The sequence below is a fragment of the Tupaia chinensis genome, unplaced genomic scaffold (assembly GCF_000334495.1).
Source record: "Tupaia chinensis unplaced genomic scaffold, TupChi_1.0 Scaffold000314_1, whole genome shotgun sequence".
NCBI classification, from domain to species: domain Eukaryota; kingdom Metazoa; phylum Chordata; class Mammalia; order Scandentia; family Tupaiidae; genus Tupaia; species Tupaia belangeri.
In genome coordinates this window covers 4,762,857-4,780,698 of record NW_006159807.1, presented here as the reverse complement: position 1 = coordinate 4,780,698, position 17,842 = coordinate 4,762,857, and the positions used below count along the sequence as shown (strand labels likewise).

General features: G+C 43.8%; 1 protein-coding gene across 2 annotated transcripts in view; it reads left to right on the top strand.

The window, feature by feature from the left end:
* RAPGEF4 (Rap guanine nucleotide exchange factor 4) overlaps positions 1 to 17,842 on the top strand; it is a 391,851-nt gene that overhangs the window by 56,043 nt on the left and 317,966 nt on the right. For both annotated transcript variants that reach the window (XM_006151126.3, XM_006151130.3), the window contains exons 2-3: positions 5,973 to 6,115; positions 9,736 to 9,824. The gene's annotated coding sequence lies outside the window, so the exon portion shown is untranslated. The remainder of the gene's footprint in view (positions 1 to 5,972; positions 6,116 to 9,735; positions 9,825 to 17,842) is intronic.

Here is a 17,842-nt window from a genome sequence, read left to right as displayed (position 1 = left end):
AAGTTAATAGTATTTCAAAAATATTGAATTGTGAAGTACATAGTGATTAAGATCTTAAGGTTATCATAACAGAGGGAAAAGAAAATGCATGCATATCTATCTATAAAACCTACAAAAGGCAGGGCCAGCAGACGGTGTGGTGATTAAAGGTGCTGGGCTCACCACGGTTCAAGACCCAGACCTGGTAGCTTGCTTTCTCACTTTCTCCCCTTCTCTCTCTGTCTCTGTCTCTCCCTGGTCACATTAAATAATAATAAAGTTAAAATAATTCTAAAAACAACCCTACAAAAGGCACACAGGAATTTTAGTATATGGCTGTAAGCATTTATTCATTGTTTTCATCATATATTTTTTTAAGAGTTCGTGATCTCTAACAATGATGGTTAAAGTGATGATGCTAGTAATACTAATAGCTTCTGTAGCCTTTTATAATTTACAAGGCTCACTTGTATTAGATTTGACAGTTCTTTAGGGGAGGAGAGTAGTTTTTTTTTTTGTTTGTTTGTTTTTTTGAGAGGCTTTTGCTATAGGGCGTGTGCACTTGCCAGAAAGACAGAGACAGAAAGCAAGAAATCACCCCCGGGGGGATGGCCACACTGCAATCCCTTCTCCATTCTCCTCCCGGGATCTTGGGCACACATGCAATCATGCCCGGCGTGAGTTTAAGCCACTGGGTCTGGGACTCGTACCTCGGTCGACTATAAGGTAGTCTGGCGACATAGCCATTATGCCAACTGCTGGTCCCCAGGAGGAGAGTAGTTCTTTAGAATGCTGAATTACTATTAAATAAAAAGAATCAAATGGAAATGCAAAGTTGTTTTCATGCAAATGTGTTAGTTAACATTACATCTAGTGTCCTGGAAAAGGTTCACTGATTTCAAACATCGGAAAAGCATACCATGAGGTTTATTGCCTACGTTCTGTAAGGTGGCTGTAACCATAGTCTGTTTTTGTCCATTTATTGGCTGAGCTTGTCCATTTCTGGTTGTGATTATGGAAGGCCGCTGGGTAGAAAACAGTCCTGTCCTACCCTCCTTCCCTTTCCTTTCACTCTTCCCCCATCTCTTGCACCCTGTTCAGGTCTGACTACTGCAGTGTCCTGATCCACTGTCCGAATCCCCCAGAAGCTGGCTCTAAGAGGGCTACTCAGCTCTCTCCATAGCAAAGACTGTCCTGTAATCTAACAACGGAATTCAGAAAAGGGGCAGTGCTTTCACAGATTCTATTGGTTAATTGTGTATTCTTTTTGGAAGATACCTGCTGGTTATTATGTTGTGTTCTAGCTAACTCAGAGACTGGTTAATTAGTCCTGAAATAATTCAGGTTTGACTGAATTATAATTGAAGAGTACATTAAGGTTTTTTTAATTTAATTTCTTCCATGAGAGAGAGACAAGAGAGAGAGATACAGGCACCTTCAGCATGGTCTTCATGTCGTGGTCCACACCCAGCCTCAGCTGGCCTGGATCACGGGGACACGCAAGCATCTAGCATGTACGAGGAGACTTGCAGGAGCAAATGCAGGACCTTCCCGTGGGGACCAGCATCACAGAACATTGGTTTCCGCTGTGCCACCTCTGCTGGCCCCACATTGCATAGTGCATGTAGGCCGCACCTAGAATCCAGAACCTTTGCTGTGCCACGTACATCTACCCTAAGTAGTTCCCACGGTCACCTACCTTGCGTAATAAAACAGGGTCCAGCCCAGAACATGGTCGGTACCCACGTTGCAGTACTAATATATTGTCTTCCATTTTTTAAAATAATTATTTTATTTAACTTTATTATTGTGTGTTTAAAAATAATTATTTCATTTAATTTCATTCATCATCATTATTTTTTCAGTTTGACCACAGAGCAACATAGAGAAAGACAGAGAGAGAGAAGGAAAACGAGAAAGGAAGTCGCTAAGTCCAGGACTTGAATTGTGGTTGGCCATGTGGGAGTCCGGTGCCTTAACCACTATACCACCTGCTGGCCCCATTATTATTATTATTATTATTATTTTTAATTCGACCAGGGAGAGACAAAGAGAAAGAGAGAGAGAAAGTGAGAAAGTAAGCCACCAGGTCTGGGACTTGAACCATAGTTGGCCATGTGGAAGTCCAGCGCCCCTAACCACTACACCACTTGCTGGCCTGTCTTCCAGTTTTTGTTTGCTGACTCTTTTCCTACTGTACCGTGAGCTTCGTGTGGGTAGGGCTGGCATTTTGCTCATCACTGTACTTCTAGGGAAGGGGACCTACTCTACAGTAGGAACACAGTAGAGAATGGATCAATTAAAGGACTGTGTGTCTATGGAAGGATATGTTTGGTGAATTTAGAGTCATTTTAATATGTTAACCTAAAAAAGAAGGCTGAGGCATAATAAGTGAAGTGGGAGTGGGAATATTTCTTCAAGATCCCGATGGTTTTAGATAAGTATCCTTCATGGGATTGCTAGCTCAATGCCGGCTCAAACTTTAATTTTTCGAGGACTCTGTAAGCTGTCTTCCATAAAAGACATTTTATGTTCCCACCTACATTGTACAAAGGTTCCAATTTCCCCTCATTCGCACCAATGCTTTTTTTTTTTTTTTTTTAATAATAACCATCTTGACAAGGAGTTTTTTAAAGGTTTATTTCAAGGCCAGCAGGTGGCATAGTGGCTAAGGTGCTGGACTCTCATGTGGTCAAATGCAGTTCAAGTTCTGAACCTGGCAGTTGGAAACTCACACTGCGAATGTGTGTATGCATGTCCAGAATCCCAAGAGGAGAAGGGATTGCATTGTGACCATGACCCCTGGGGGTGATTTCTTGCTTTCTGCCTCTGTGTGTGTGTGTGTGTGTGTGTGTGTGTTTCTGGCAAGCACAAGCATCCTATAGCAAAAATCTCAAAAAACAAAACAAAAACAAAAAACAAAAACAAGTTATATATTTCTTCTATGAGAGAGAGACAGAGTGACAGAGAGACAGGCACTTCCAACAAGGTCTCCGCACCGTGGTCTGCTCTGTCTCTCTCAGCTGGTTTAGATCATGGGCACGTGTGCCAGGTGCTCAGGGAGGTTGCAGATTACGAACCCAGAATCTTCTGTGTGGGTGCAGCCGAACTGTCGGTGCATCCCAACCTGGCCCCTGACGGGGATGGTTTTGACATGTAGTTCCCAGATGACACTGACAGTGAGCAGCAGTTTTTTTAAAAGAATTAATTTGACCAGAGAGGGACACAGAGAGAGGGAGAGAGAGAGGGAGGGAAAGTGAGAAAGCAAGGCACCAGGTCTGGGACTTGAACCGCAGTCAACCATGTGGGAATCCAGCACTCCTAACCACCATGCCACCTGCTGGCCCCACAGTGAGCAGTTTGGATGTACTTCTTGGCCATTTATATGGCTTCTTCAGATAAATATTTATTTAAGTCCTTAGCCCTTTTCTGACTTGAATTTATTAGTTTTCTTACTTAAGTGATTCTGTTTGCTGTTCTTTGAATGTACTTTAAAAGTGATTTATTTTTAAATTTGTTAGAGGGCATATGTACTCACCAGAGAAACAGAGATAGAGGGAAAATGAGAAAGTACCCCCTTCTCCATTTCTCCTTTTGGAATTTTGGGCATGCACACGCATATGCTGAAGTATTTTAAGCTGCCAGTTCTAGACTTTGAACCATGCAGTTGTTCATGTGGGATCCAGCCATCTTAACCACCATGCCACCAACTTGCACTAAAACTGAATTTTTTCTTTTTTTTTTAAGAAATGATTTTAAGAATGGCCAGCGGTCTTAGATGCCAGGCTAAAGAAGATAGCTTCTTGTACTTGGAGCTTTCACTTGGGTACCAGCTGTACCTAGTTGTTAAGGAGAGGGCAGATGTCTAGAGCAAGCTATACTTAGAAGAACCACATCTTCAAGTAAGAACTTCTAGCCAGTCTTTTGGCTGCTGGTCATGACTGTCTCTCATCTGCCTCCATTCGCAGTAAAAGTGATCTTTACAAAATACGCATTCAGTCATGTCATTGCCTTGCTTAAAGTACTCCTGCTGACTGCTAGGCAGAATCCCGGCCTCAGGCTGCCTAGGACAGCACTGCCGTGTTGTTCAGGCCTCCAGTCCCAATGTGTGCTTCGTCCATGCTCAGCTGGGGCAGTGGCAACCAGGGCTAAGGGAGACATGGCCTTGAGAGACACAAATAGGTAGAATTACCTGGACGTGGTGAGGAAGAGTGTCTAAGTCTGTTTCATGTTGCTCTAACAGACTGCCTAACATTGGGTTATTTAATTCTATTTTTCATTTTTATTTTTAAATTTTTGCCATAGGGCACATGCACTTGCCAGAGAGAGACAGAGGGAAACTGAGAAATCACCCCCAGAAGAGACTGGCCACACTGCAATCCCTTCTCCATTCTCCTGTCAGGCTTTTGGGCACACATGCACTTGTACCTGGCATTTTTTCTAGCTGCCAGGTCTGGGACTCGAACTGCAGAGTGGGTCATATGGGATTAAGTGCCTTAACTCCCACTCTACTTGCTGTCCTTTATTTTTTTACAGAGTTTTGTTTGTTCTGTTAGAGGGCACGTGTGTTCACTACAGGGAGGGAAAAGAGCAGGAGAGGAACCTCTGACAGAGCCCGCCGGGGTCTCACCACGTCACAACTCCCTTCCCCAAAGCCGTCTAGTCAGCTGGTACACCAGCATATTCAGGTCAACCCAGGATTTGATCCTGGAGCCTTGGCCTTCTCATGTGGCTCCAGTGTTGTACAGCAGTGCCCTACCACCTGTACTACCGCCCCCAATTTTTTTAAGCTGCCCTTGTCTGCCTTTCTAATATGGCACGTGCTGTGAGGCGAATAAATACAAAGGAATACTGCTTTTCTTTCTGACAGGAGATGGAGTTGGATCTTCCTGCTTTTCTTATGTCACTAAGTGGAGTTTGCGTTTTATTGTCTGGTCACTTTCCAGCTACTCTAGTCCTTGTGGTTCTTCCTGTGGTCACTTACCTGCAGCCGTCACTTTGGGTCTTAGCTAGTGCTGAAACTGCTGTGGCAATGTCCTGTCTCCTGGCACCATCACTGTTCCCACCATGAGCCCCACGGGCCAGACTTGCCTCTGCGAGCGCCTCTACCAGCTGTCGTTTCCTCATGCCTGTGAAGTGCTTTCCCACCAGCACAGGAAGACTCACCGAAAGCTGTCTGTGGGTCAGGCCTAATGGCTGAGGAAGCCAGATCCCCTGTGGCCTACTATGGTTTGAATTCTGGCCTCAGAGGGTTTGAGGCAAGACCATGCCCCTTTAAGGAGTGCTTCTCCCGCTTTCCCTCTCTTTCTGTCTCTCTCTGGTGAATGCATACACCGTCTGGAAATGATCAAAAATGTCTGCACCACCGACTCCACCACTTTGTTAACTGCTGAAGCACTGCTGAAGTTCTAGCCCCTGTTCCCAAGCTCTTCACTCTGAGGGTGTAGCTTTTGGTAAGGAATTCAGAAAGCCTTTCTGGAGGTGTGATAGGTGGAAGGAGGCACTATTACTGTCGCGTCATATCTTCCCAGGGAAGGCACTTTGTCATCTCAGAAACTGGACACAAGGCATCAGGGTTTCCTTTCTTCCCTGGGAAACAAAATTGGACTCTTCGGTCACTATTAACCTTTTTACTCACTGTTGTCTCTGCAGGCATTCATGTTTATGATCTCAAATTTAGCAAAATCTGCATAGTCATGTTTCTTATTCCATCCTGGTGCTTCATAGGGATTAAACACTGCCCACAAGCATCACCTTGAATTTATGACTCTGAGGTGGACTCCTGCTGTCGCCATCTGTAATAGTAGTGATTTCAGGTGAATAGCTGACAAAGGCTTGGAAACACCTATAAGGGGGTAGGTAAATAGTTGCAATGAAATACTTGAAATTGGGGTAGTTGCCCACAATGGGATATAATTATAATAATGCCTGCTGATTCCCTTTCAAGTATGTCTTTAGTAACAAAGGTTTTTATGCCTTTTCTCCCTCTACAGGCCATTGGAACGATCCAGCGAAGATGTGGATATAATCTTTACACGGCTGAAAGAAGTGAAGGCTTTTGAGAAATTCCACCCGAATCTCCTTCATCAGATTTGTTTATGTGGTTATTATGAGAACCTGGAGAAAGGAATAACATGTAAGGAATGCAACCCCAGTGCTGTGTTTTCATGTATGGTTTGTGCTCATTTGTGGTTACTCTATGGGGACAGAGAACAAAAGGAGTACTCATGTGCCAGGTGTCTGAGCTTCAGCCAAAGGTACTGAGTTGGCGTTTCCCTCTCCTCTGTTTCTTTAGTTCTGTGTAGGTGTTTCCTTAACTCCTTTGTTGACAGGATGTAAATGGTTCTTCCAAGATGGCTTACTTTGCAATGGAGCTGGAAGGATGTACTGATTTATACATTTAGCCATATCTTTAGAAGTCAAAAATAAATATCTTCTGTAACCAAGAAATATGTGACCGTTAGGATATTCAATAAAGGTAAAGGTTTCTTAACAAATTCTAATGGGAATGTTTTGAATTGATCTCAGTAATGTACTCTGTTCCAGGTATGAATAAGAGGCAGGGAGAATAAAATGATAACATAATAGCTGCATTTAAAAAAATGCTTTTGTAAAATTAAAAAAAGCAGTACTTCTCCCTATGTTGGAATGCTGTATGCTGCAGTAATAGAAAAATCCCATCCAATTGGTTTTAATAACCAGTTTCTCATACGAGAAGGGGGAAATCTATTATTCAAATATAAGAAGTTCTGAAGTAGATGACTTCAGGGTTGGTTCACAAAATGACATAGTCATATTATCAAAGTCCTTTCTGTTTTTATTTTTATATGCATTCTCCATTGTTGACTTTTGTCCTAAGACAGTACACCAGTTGGAGGAATCACGAGCTACTGTCCTGCTGACGGACTGTCTTTTCACGTGGCTTTCTTCTGATGTTCTCCAACAGACTTCAGTATTGTCTTTGTGGCCAGAATCATATTGAATGTTCATGTCTAAACCAATCACTGGCAAAGATGATGGGGTCACTGAGGTTGATTTAGACCAATCACAGTTACCCAGGGGACTTAGGGAAGGAACTCATGTGTTGTTAGGCTGGCCCGGGGGATGGGGTGGAAACATGTACAAAACCTGGGTTCAGGTAGATAAGAGGGTGTCCTACGGTTCTGCATGGAAAAGCAACAGAATCTGTTACCACATCATGGTTGTAAACTTAGAAAATCAGCAAAGTAAAAGTCATTACAATCCTCAAACCCCAAAATTACTATTGATATGCTGCATGTCCTTCAAGATGTTTTTCCCATGTGCATACTCATAGTCACATTTCTATTTTTGAAAAAACTCATTTATTCATGTCATTCTCGAACCATTTTTTTTCTTACTGACATAAAGAATTTCATTCTTTTGGAGATAAGACTCTAATTTCTGTTTCTTAAAGCCATTTTCAAGGCCAATCCCATAATGCAGCAGTTAGGTGCTCTGTAGAGGAAACCAGAATCCACACTGCCGACCGAGGTGCAGTTCTGGCATGAAACATGCCGAGTACGTGCGCTTATGTAACCTGCCCTCCCTCTACCCCCTCTCCCAGGGTCCTGATGGGACGGAGAATCAGAGGAAAGGGATTGTGATGCGGCTGGCCTCATCGTGGCGAGTGTTTTCTCTTTCTCTCTCATGCACGTACACATGCCCTCTGGCATTACAAATCATTTTTTTCTTTTAAAGAATTATTTATTTTATTTATTATTTTTAAAAGAATTATTTTAATTTAATCTTTATTTATTTTGATGTGAGAGAGAGAGGGAAAGCAAGGAAGCAAACCACCAGGTCCAGGACTCAAACTACAGTCAGCCATGTGGGAATCCATTGCCCTTAACGACCACGCCACCTGCTGGTTCCTATTTATTATTTTAAAGTTTGCTATAGGGCATGTGCACTCAGTGGGGAGAGACAGGAGAAAGAGAGACAGAGAGACAGAGGAGAGAGAGAGAGAGAGAGAGGAGAGAGTGTGGGGGGGGGAGGAAGTGAGAAAGGAGGCTGCCAGGTCCAAGATTCAAATTGTGGTTGGCCATGTGGGAGTCCAGGACCTCAATCGCCATGCCACCTGCTGACCCCAATAAAACCATTTTCAAAACGAATCTATGATATGTGATGCAAATTTGATTGGCAAATAAAAACATCTTTATGGCCAACCATCTCATGAAAGACAAAACTGTACCTCTCAAATGAGTCCCTGACAAGATTCCTGACAAAGTCCCCCAGAGCAGCTGAGTTACTGAAGAGGCAGCTGGAAATTGATAAGCTCTGCCTTTGGCCTACCTCTATGCTGCCTTCTTGTCTGTCTTTACAGGGAGTTCAGAGCAGCTCGTTGTCATGAATTAAGGCCCCAGAAGCTTGCTCGTATGCAGTGAGCACTAGCCTTGCCAGACTCAACTGGCTCACAAGCTATCATGTGTTTTTCATTGTCACTTGACTTCTGACTCTAACCGTGAAAAGAACTTAAGAATGTCAGATTATTACATCTAGGTATTTAGCTCAGACATTTAAAAGGGCAGTTGGGTTTGTGTGAGATTTTTGAATGTGTCAGAATTACTTTCCAAAATCTGTTCTTAATAGGATATGGCTGCTAAGTATCTATCAAAGTATCTCTATAGTTTTTCTCTGAAATTTCAAATACTAGCAAAATCAGATACAAAAATTTCTGATGCAAATCGTTTCCAAATGCCCCCAAGTAGTGAATTTATAAAACAAACAAAAGGACAATAATTATGTGGTAGTTAAAATTATTATGCCAAGCAAATTAAAAAAAAATCATGCATCAGTTTAAAAAGAGATACTATTCCAGAAAACGTGTTGTTTTTAATATACATAAGGGAAATTGGGGTGGTGGGCTGGTGTTTTGTTGAGTCAAATAAGCTTGTTAATATGTTCTCCATCTAGAGTAGTGGTTTTCTTTTTTTTTTTTTTAAGAATTTTTAAAATTTAATTTATTCATTCATTTTAATTTGATCACACACATAGAGAACGAGATAGAGAGAGAGAGAGAGAGAGAAAGCGAGGCGCCAGGTCCGGGATTCAAACTGGTCAGCTGTATTGGAGTGTCTAGTGCCTTAACTACCACACTACTTGTTGGTCCCGTGATGTTTTAGGAATCATAATACAACGAAATGTATTTAAGGTAGGCTGCATAGGACATCAGTCAGTTCTTAAGTTCAAAGAATCTTATAGCATTTTATGTTATTCTCTCTCTCTCTCTCTCTTTATTTTTTGCCATAGTGTGTGTGTAGTCACTGGAGAGAGACAGAGAGAGGGAGAGTGAGAAATCACCCTCTATAGGGGATGACCATGGTGCAGTCCTTTCTCCTCTACTCGCCTCTTGGGATTTGGGGCACATACACACACACACACCTGGTGTGATTTTCAGTCTTCTGGGTTCGGAATTTGAACCTCAGTCAATTTTGTGGGAGTCCAGGATCTTAACCACCACACCACCTGCTGGTCCCAGGTTATTATCTCTTAATATAGTTCTGTAAATTTGGGAGAGTTTGGTTTAATAGCGTTCCACTTCGTAGACTGTCGAGTAAACAGGTGTGGCTTTTTGATAAACGAGGTAAAGAAAAACATGTCATATTCTTGTGAGAACAGATAGGAAAGAGCAGTAAGCTCAGTTAGGTCCACGTCATGTACTAAAATGAAAAACTGTCAGGTCATGTGGTAAAACCAGCTTGTATTTGGTATATTTATGTTACCTTTCTTTTTCAGTATTTCGCCAGGGCGATATTGGGACAAACTGGTATGCTGTTCTGGCAGGGTCTTTGGATGTCAAAGTATCCGAAACAAGCAGTCACCAGGTAATATATCCTATTTTTTTGTTTGTTTTGAATTAAAAAAATTTAAGTAGAAAAAAGTGGTTTTGAGTTTGCTATAGGGCATGTACTCTCACCAGTGAGAGACAGAGAGAGAGAAAGGGAAAGTGAGGAATCACCACCCAGGAGGGTGGCCATGCTGCCATCCCTCCCCTTCCATTCTCCTCTCAGGATTTTGGGCACACATGTACATGCACCTGGCATGATTTTCAAGCCATCGGGTCCAGGACTTGAACCGTGCTATTGGCCATGTGAGATCTAGCTGCCTTAACTTCCACTCCATCTGCTGGCCCTTCTGTATTATTTCTTTGAAGTAGATTTTGTTATTATTTTGTTAAAAAGAATAATTTATTCAATTTTATTAAAAATTATTATTCCTTAATTTGCTATAGGGCATGTACATTTACCAGAGAGAGACAGAGAAAGGAAAGTGAGAAAGCAAGCTGCCAGGTCTGGATCTCTGACCATGGTTGGCCATTTGGGAGTCCAGCGCCCCAACAACCATGCCACCTGCTGGTCCTAGGATTTGTTACTATTTTAAAAACTCATAATTGTGTCTTTTATGCCATCAAACTCATATTTTCAAATCCATTACCTCTTTCTCACTGTGAGGAAGTCAACAGTGTTCGCTGGATTCCTTCGTGAGGTTGCTCTACAAACACGTATATTAATTGTCCAGCACAGCTTGAGTATGGTGCCAGGCTCTGGAACATGAAAGGCAAGGACACACTGCCTGCCTTTCGGGGCTTGCTGTCCATTGGGAAGGTGGTCAATTCCATAGCGCCGTGATCAACTGCTAATTGTGTAAGATGAAATGTGAGCAAAGGACAAGGAGGAGCCAGTCATCCTTGGCTCCCAACTCTTCTAGCTTGGATCTTGGCGTTTCTTCATCCTGAAGTGATTCCTCATCAGCCTTTGAAACTCAAGGACACAAGGAAAATGTGGTTGATGCCTTCCCCATAATCTCTTACTGTTTCTCTACTTTGCCATATTCTTTTTCTTCCCAAGAGCAGCACTGGCTTCCTTTATCTCATTTTCCTTTTCTTAATACTTGTGAATATTTAAAAGTGGATGTAAACATTCACTTCACATCAGCAGTGACCCTTGCTTCATCATTATGACATGTGGCCTAAATGGACACACCTTCCACTTTAGAGCCAAGAACCTTGGATCTATTAGAAAGTATGGCCCCTGAAGGATCTTCAAGTGTCACTACAAAAATGTTGCATGTCCTTTTCCTTTAAGTTATAGTGTATTTATTCATTCTACTAGAGAAAAGGGGAGAGAGAAGGTGGGTGCACCCCCAACAGGGTATAAGTGCAACAGTCTACCCACCCTCAGCCAGCCAGGCCCCTGGGCACACCTGCCTGGTATCCTCGGGGAGGTCTCCAGGTGCCAACACAGAACCTTTGCATGTGGGTTGGCCTTGCAGAGCAGGTGTTTTACTGCTGTGCCTTTGTGCAGCCCCATTTCATGTCTTATATCTACATAGTCAGGATTCAGATAAACACTAAGAGAAGAGAATTGGGTATTTATTTATTTATTTATTGGGGGGAGATTTTTGTTATAGGGTGCTTGTGCTCTCCAGAGAAACAGAGAGACGGGAAGTGAGAAATCATCCCCCAGGAGGATTGCAATCTCTTCTCCATTCTGCTCTCGGGATTTTGGGCATGCACGCACACGCATCTGGTGTGAGTTTTAAGCCACTGGATCCAGGTCTCAAACTGTGGTCATCTATCTATGTGGGAGTCCAGTGACATAACTCTTATGCCATCTGCTGGTCCCAGAGAAATGGGTAATTATAACACCAAAAAGAATTACCAGTGAAAGTCAGAATCAGTTAAAGAACAAATAATCTACAACCAAATACCTTTTTTCCATAGCGTATGTTTGCTCACTGGAGAAACTCAGAGAGACAGAAAGTGAGAAATCACCCCCAGGGGATGGCCACACCACAATCCTTTCTCCATTTTCCTCTCAGGATTTGGGGCACACGTGTACACATTCCAAGCATGGTTTTCTAGGCACCAGTGTTGGGTCTTGAATTACAGAGTCAACCATGTGGGATCTAGTGCCTTAACCACCACACTACTTGCTGGCCTTGCCAAATACCATTTTAAAAAATAGGTTTTTGCCTTAGGGCATGTGTGTTCATAGGGGAGAGAGAGAGAGACAGTGAAAGGAAAAGTGAGAAATCACCCCTCAGGGGGATGGCCATGTCACGATCCTTTCTCTCCCATTCTCCTCTCGGGATCCTGGGGACATGTACACACGTGCCTGGAATTTCAAACCACTGGATCTAGGACTTGAATCACAGTCAACCATGTGAGAGTCCAGCAACATAACCAGTACGCCATTTGCTGGCCCTCAAATACCATGTTGAAGCAGTGCTTCTGAACCTTTTTCATAGATAACACACTTCGGATGTGAAAAACTTAGAACACACTCAATTTGAGATTTAAATTTTGTAGGGACCTGAGTGCATATGGATTTATGGACAGTCACCATCTTAAAAATAAGATAGTATCCTTCCAAATTGTTGGCCAGATAGACATTTGGATTTTGGAATACTGTTTCCTATGTTTTGCCCATTCTCAATGGATAAAGTCTCAGGCTTTATCCATATCCAAATCCTACATAACCCATGGTATATTCTTTTTGTGTATCCATGAAATCAAAGTTCCATTAGACAGTGTCCGACAGCTGAGCCTCACACCTTTGATGGCACTTGCCCTCCCCTCTCTCATAGGGCTGGTTTTCTCTTGGATTTCAGAGAGGATTGAGGTGGGAGGTGGGGTTTCTGCTTTTGTTTTTGGAGACAGGGTGTTGTGATGTTGCCCAGACTGGCCTTGAACTTGTGATCCGTTTGCCTCAGCCTCCCCAGGAACTGGAATCACAGATGTATTCCACCATGCCCAGCTCGAGAGGTGGGTTTGATTCTTGTCATCTACCTCAGTTTCCCAGGAATGAGAACAGCCAGCATTTGTTGGGAATTTGCGCGAGGCAGTGCTCAAAGCACTTAGCAGGTCTTTATTTACTCCTTCAACTCTCGCAACAGCTCTGTGAAGTAGGTCCTAATACTGTTCTCACTTTACGGGTGAGAAAATGAAGGTCCCAAGTGGTTCCATAACTTGGCCAAGGTAGTGTGTCTAGGATTAGGAGAGCCCAGATCAAAACCCAAGTGGTCAGACACCTGAGCAGACACGCTTGGCCACTGCTCCCTAGTGTTTGACTCAGACGAAGCATGGGTAAGCGTGTCTCTCTCTGCCTTTGCCACCACCCCGTGCTCCTTTCGGATCACCGCATCCTTGATCTCTGCACATCTTCCACCTGTAGATGCTGCCCTGGCAGGTGCCTGCTGGGCTCTTTGCTCAGAGCTGCTCCTGGTGCTTACCCTACCCAGGTGTCACCTGCGTGCAGGTGCCGAGGGGCCAGGTCTAAGGCAGGAGGAATCTCCTTGACGGGATCCTGAATGAGTAATGACGCTCTCCATCATTACTCTCATCATTTGGGAGAGGCAGAAGGGAGAAAAGTGAGGAGGGAGAGGAAAGGGAAGGATGATGAGAATTAAGGAAAAGAGACAAGAGGCACACTCAGGGAGGAGAAAGGAGAAGAGAGAAATGTAATAAGAAAAGGAAGAGCAGGGGCTGGCAGGTGGTGTGGTGGTTAAGGGCACCAGACTCCCACACGGCTGACCATGGTTTGAGTCCCAGACCTGGGAACTTGATTTCTGACTTTCTTTCTCTCTCTCCCTCTCACTCTGTCCCCCTCTGGTGAAATTAAAATAAATAAATATATACATACATAGATAAATACATAAATAAATAAAGTTAAATAACATAATTCTCAAAAAAAAAATAAATAAAAAGGAAGAGCAGATGTACCTAAGGGAAGGCTGAATAATGCCAGCAGCAATGCACTGACGGTCAGATGGTCAAAGCTAGTGTGCAGTTGTAGTGGTATTAAAATAATCTTTGGCTGGAAGGAGGGGGCTCCAGGATATTGCCCCGGGTCAATTATCTCTCACCATGGGGTCTTAGCAAAAGGAATACTTTGCAGTAGCTGTAGGGTTTTCATTTTTAAAAATTTTAGCAAGCTTCTAATTATAGATTTTAGCTATGATTTTTTTTTGAAACCTCCAGCCCAACATAGAGGATTTTCCTCAGAAGGACTTGGTCTTATCGTGATTGGTGGGGGATTATTAGCTTCATACCAGAGCTGGCTTACTGCTTCCTTTGTGTACTCTCTCCCGCAATGCCCAACTACAGTTGTCTGGATTGATTCGTATCACTAAGCGGTAAGGAGGACAAAGAATGTCAACTGCTGTATCCTCCAGCCCTTCAGAGCGTAGCCAGAGACTACTAGAGACCAACTTCGAGGGGCAGGACATGGCTCTAGTCACATGGGAGAAAGAACCTAAGGAGAAAGAGCAAGACATAGCCGAATCTCCTTCCTTGTCAAGTTGCTTGAAAGGAAAAGCAAAAACCCCACCTCCACTTACCCTGGCCTTGTAATCCACTTTGGTCTCTGCCCACTAGCAGTGTGGGTGAGTCAGGGTGACTGATGAGCCAGCCTGGGGAGGAGCCTATGTACGTCAAAGTTCTTCAGAGAAACAGAACCAGCTGAGAAAGAGAGAAGGAGAAAGAGAGATCGAATGGAACTAGCTTATGTGATTGTGGGTATGGGCCAAGGCCAAAATCTGTGGGTCAGGCTGAGAGGCTGGATATTCTGATAAGAGTTACGATTGTAGTCTCTAGTACTAAGGTGGGAAACAGGCAGAATTTCTGTTTTCTTTCTTTCTTTTTTTAGTTGCCAGAGGGCGTGCATGCTCTTCAGAGGGAGATGGAGAGACAGAGGGAAGAAAAGGAGAAAGCCCGATCCCCACCCCTTGAATGGTTTGTGGTCACACTGGAATTTCTTCTCCTTTATTCCTCCAACGGCTCAGGATTTGGGGCATACAAGCACATTTACCCAGTGTGGTCTTTAAGCCACCAGGATTTGAACTGCGATCAGCCATGTGGGATTCAGCTCCCTTCAGCACTAGACCACGGGGCCAGCCCACACAGGCAGAATTTCTGTGATGCAGCCTGAAAACAGAATTCCTTCTTTGGAAAACCTCTAAGGAAAACTATTTAGTCCTAAGGCTTTCAGCTCATTGATTGAGGGCCACCTACGATATGGAGGATAATCTTTTTTGTTTAAAGTCCACTGATTGTGAATGTTAATCACATCTAAAAAATGCCTTTTCAGCAACAAATAGATTGGTATTTGACCAAACAGTTGTTCACCAGAGTCTGGCCAAATTGACCCATACAATTAACCATCATATGTCCAGTGGGGAGCAGATTGGGGCTGGGTGATGGGCCATGAGGGGAGAAGCAAAGAAAAACCTGGAATTCCTATCCCTGGAAAGCAGAAACTGTCACGGTTAAGTGCCTTCATTGTGTCCCATGAGTTTGGGGCTCCATGTGCTTTAACTGACTTGCTCTTTAGGCATTCATGTCCTGTTTTATCTCTTGGCTTGAAAACAAGGTGTGGATTTCCCAGGGCCACACAGATGCACATGGACAAACTAAGATTTGAATTCTTATGGTACAGTCGTAACATGGTGCCCTGCAAGGCTGAAGGCATGAAGCCTACTGCAGGCTCAGATCCCTGGGTGAGCCTGAAGACACACTGGGCACGTTCAAGGAGGCATCTAGGATCCAGGAACCAGAGGGCTTGAAGAAGAGGATCGAGGCATAAGGAGTCCCTGATGAGGATGATTCTCTGTCTTTCCCTTGCCTCGTGTATGCATGTGCTCTCTGTCATTAAAACAGCAACAAAAAGACCTAAATTCAGGTTTGACATACTCTGAATTGCATGTTCTTCCTATTCCCTCACACATGAAAATAGGTGTGTGTGTGTTTGGGAGCAGATTGATAAAATAGAAGGAAAAGTTATGAGAGACTAGGGAAGAATCTAGGAAAGAGGCAACAGCACAGATAATCAAATCTGAAAGGGAAGTGCTGGGTTTCTTGCTAACTGTGCTCCTTCATTTTCTTCTTTCTAGCTCCTCCCTGCCCATTGCATCTGCCTACCCCTGAGAGTCAGAGCCCCTGTCCTGACCAGTCTCACACTTATTCCTTAGTTTCAGCTCCTCAGTAGGTTTGGCTGCTTCCCCAGTTAGAATGGAGATGGGAATGGCTACTGTGGCAAAGCGCCTCCTACAGGCAGTTACTTTCAGTGCACCTTACAAGCCTCATATCATTGGCCACTACTATACCCCTCTCCCCATGTTGGTGATTCGTCTTGTTTCACAGATTAGATGCCCAAGGTCATAGAGACATTAGTTGTTGGAAGCTGACAACTTTGTGATTCTAGGGTTCATCTTGACTGTTGTGGTTGTACTAATGTCTCGAAGAACACGAAAGGGAAGCAATAGAGGTGAGGGTTGAGCCATAGGAATAAAAATGTGGGGAGAAGAAACTCATCCTTGCAGTTCCCTAAACACCCTCCTGTGTTTCTGGTCATGGCTCAGAGCCCCATACCTACAAGCCCACCTCGAGGTGTTTGTCCTCCTGAGGAGAGGGTCTGGGGAAGGCCCACTTCTCACTGTCAGCTGGGCCCTCCATCAAGCCCCTCTGAGATCTGGGGATCCATCTGTAAGTGAGCATGGTCCTTTTCTTCAAACGGCTTCCAGTGCAGGGTGGATAGACAAGGATGGGGGCAAGGGAGGGAAGTGAAAGTACAATATGTACAAGCAAAAGGTGGAATTGTTAAAATTGATGTGGAGAGGATGTATGGGGGTCAAGAAAAAGGGAGGTGCCTGGTTTGGGTGAAGAGGAGGATGGCGATGTGGAAGTAGAGACCGCATTAAGAAAACGAATCTTCACTGATTCAGTGCAGTATTTTAGTACCATACGTTCATTAGGTATTACTGACTTGATGGAATTTTTTTCTAAAAAAAAAAATTACCCATTCTTTTCGTATGATAATAGATGTGACCATATAAATTTTAAGGGTACCTAGGGCACAAATATTCTGTTTGACTCATACATTCATATTCCCTTCCTGTCTGTTTCAATATAGCATTATTGGGTTGTCAGAAAAGTCTTGACACATTTTTCTGTGCAAAAATGTGCCATAACTTTGCTGACAACCCGATACTTTTTTCCCCTTTCTGTCATTCATTTAGATTTTTTTGCTCACAAGGTTAAAAAAAATTTCCTCTGTATATTAGTTTGGCAGGTTCTTCTTGAATTCTTTGGAACTGTTGAGGGTCACATTTATTTTTCCTGAGTGATATTGAGCATGCAGTAGTAACTCTCAGTTGTCTACAGAGCATTTCCCTAGCATTCCTTTGGGTCCGCCTGCCCAGTGCAGTGGCTCCAGCTGTGTGGTGTCAAGCTCAGCTCACAGATGAATGACTAGTCTGCCCCGGATGACATGGCAGTGAGCTGGAGTGCTGGAGATTTGTGATTTCCGGTGCCATCCCATGTCCCCAGCTGCCCTAGCGTTGGCATGTGTGACCATTTGCCCGGGTGTCTGCACAGTCTCCAAGGGCTCTGTGAAGGACGCTTGCTCCGAGCTCCTCCAGTATCCATGGTAGGGATGGGGGTGATGATGCGGGTACTTCTTTGCCTGCTGCTTCACTGGTGCCCAAGAGTAAAACAAAGGGTGCCATTGATTCTACACATGGGAGAAGCATTAGACTATAAACACTTTGATGAGTGGTAATATAAACTTCAGGTCCTTTCCTGGGGTGGGAGGATGGAGAAAAAATCTGTAGGACTGCAGCAAGTGAGGTGGCCCACGTCCCACTTACAGAAAGTGTTGCAGGGGTCGGTCCCTCAAGATCAGTGAGGAGCAGAGGTTGGAGGCTGAGGAAGCAGAAACGGCAGGCTGACTGCCTCACTCTGCTTTTCTGCCTCAGAATGAGGTTCAGGTCTTGGAAAACCCCGACTCCTTTCTTCTCTCACACGCTCAGGTCTTTCTCAGCAGGGCCACAGAACCATTCCTGC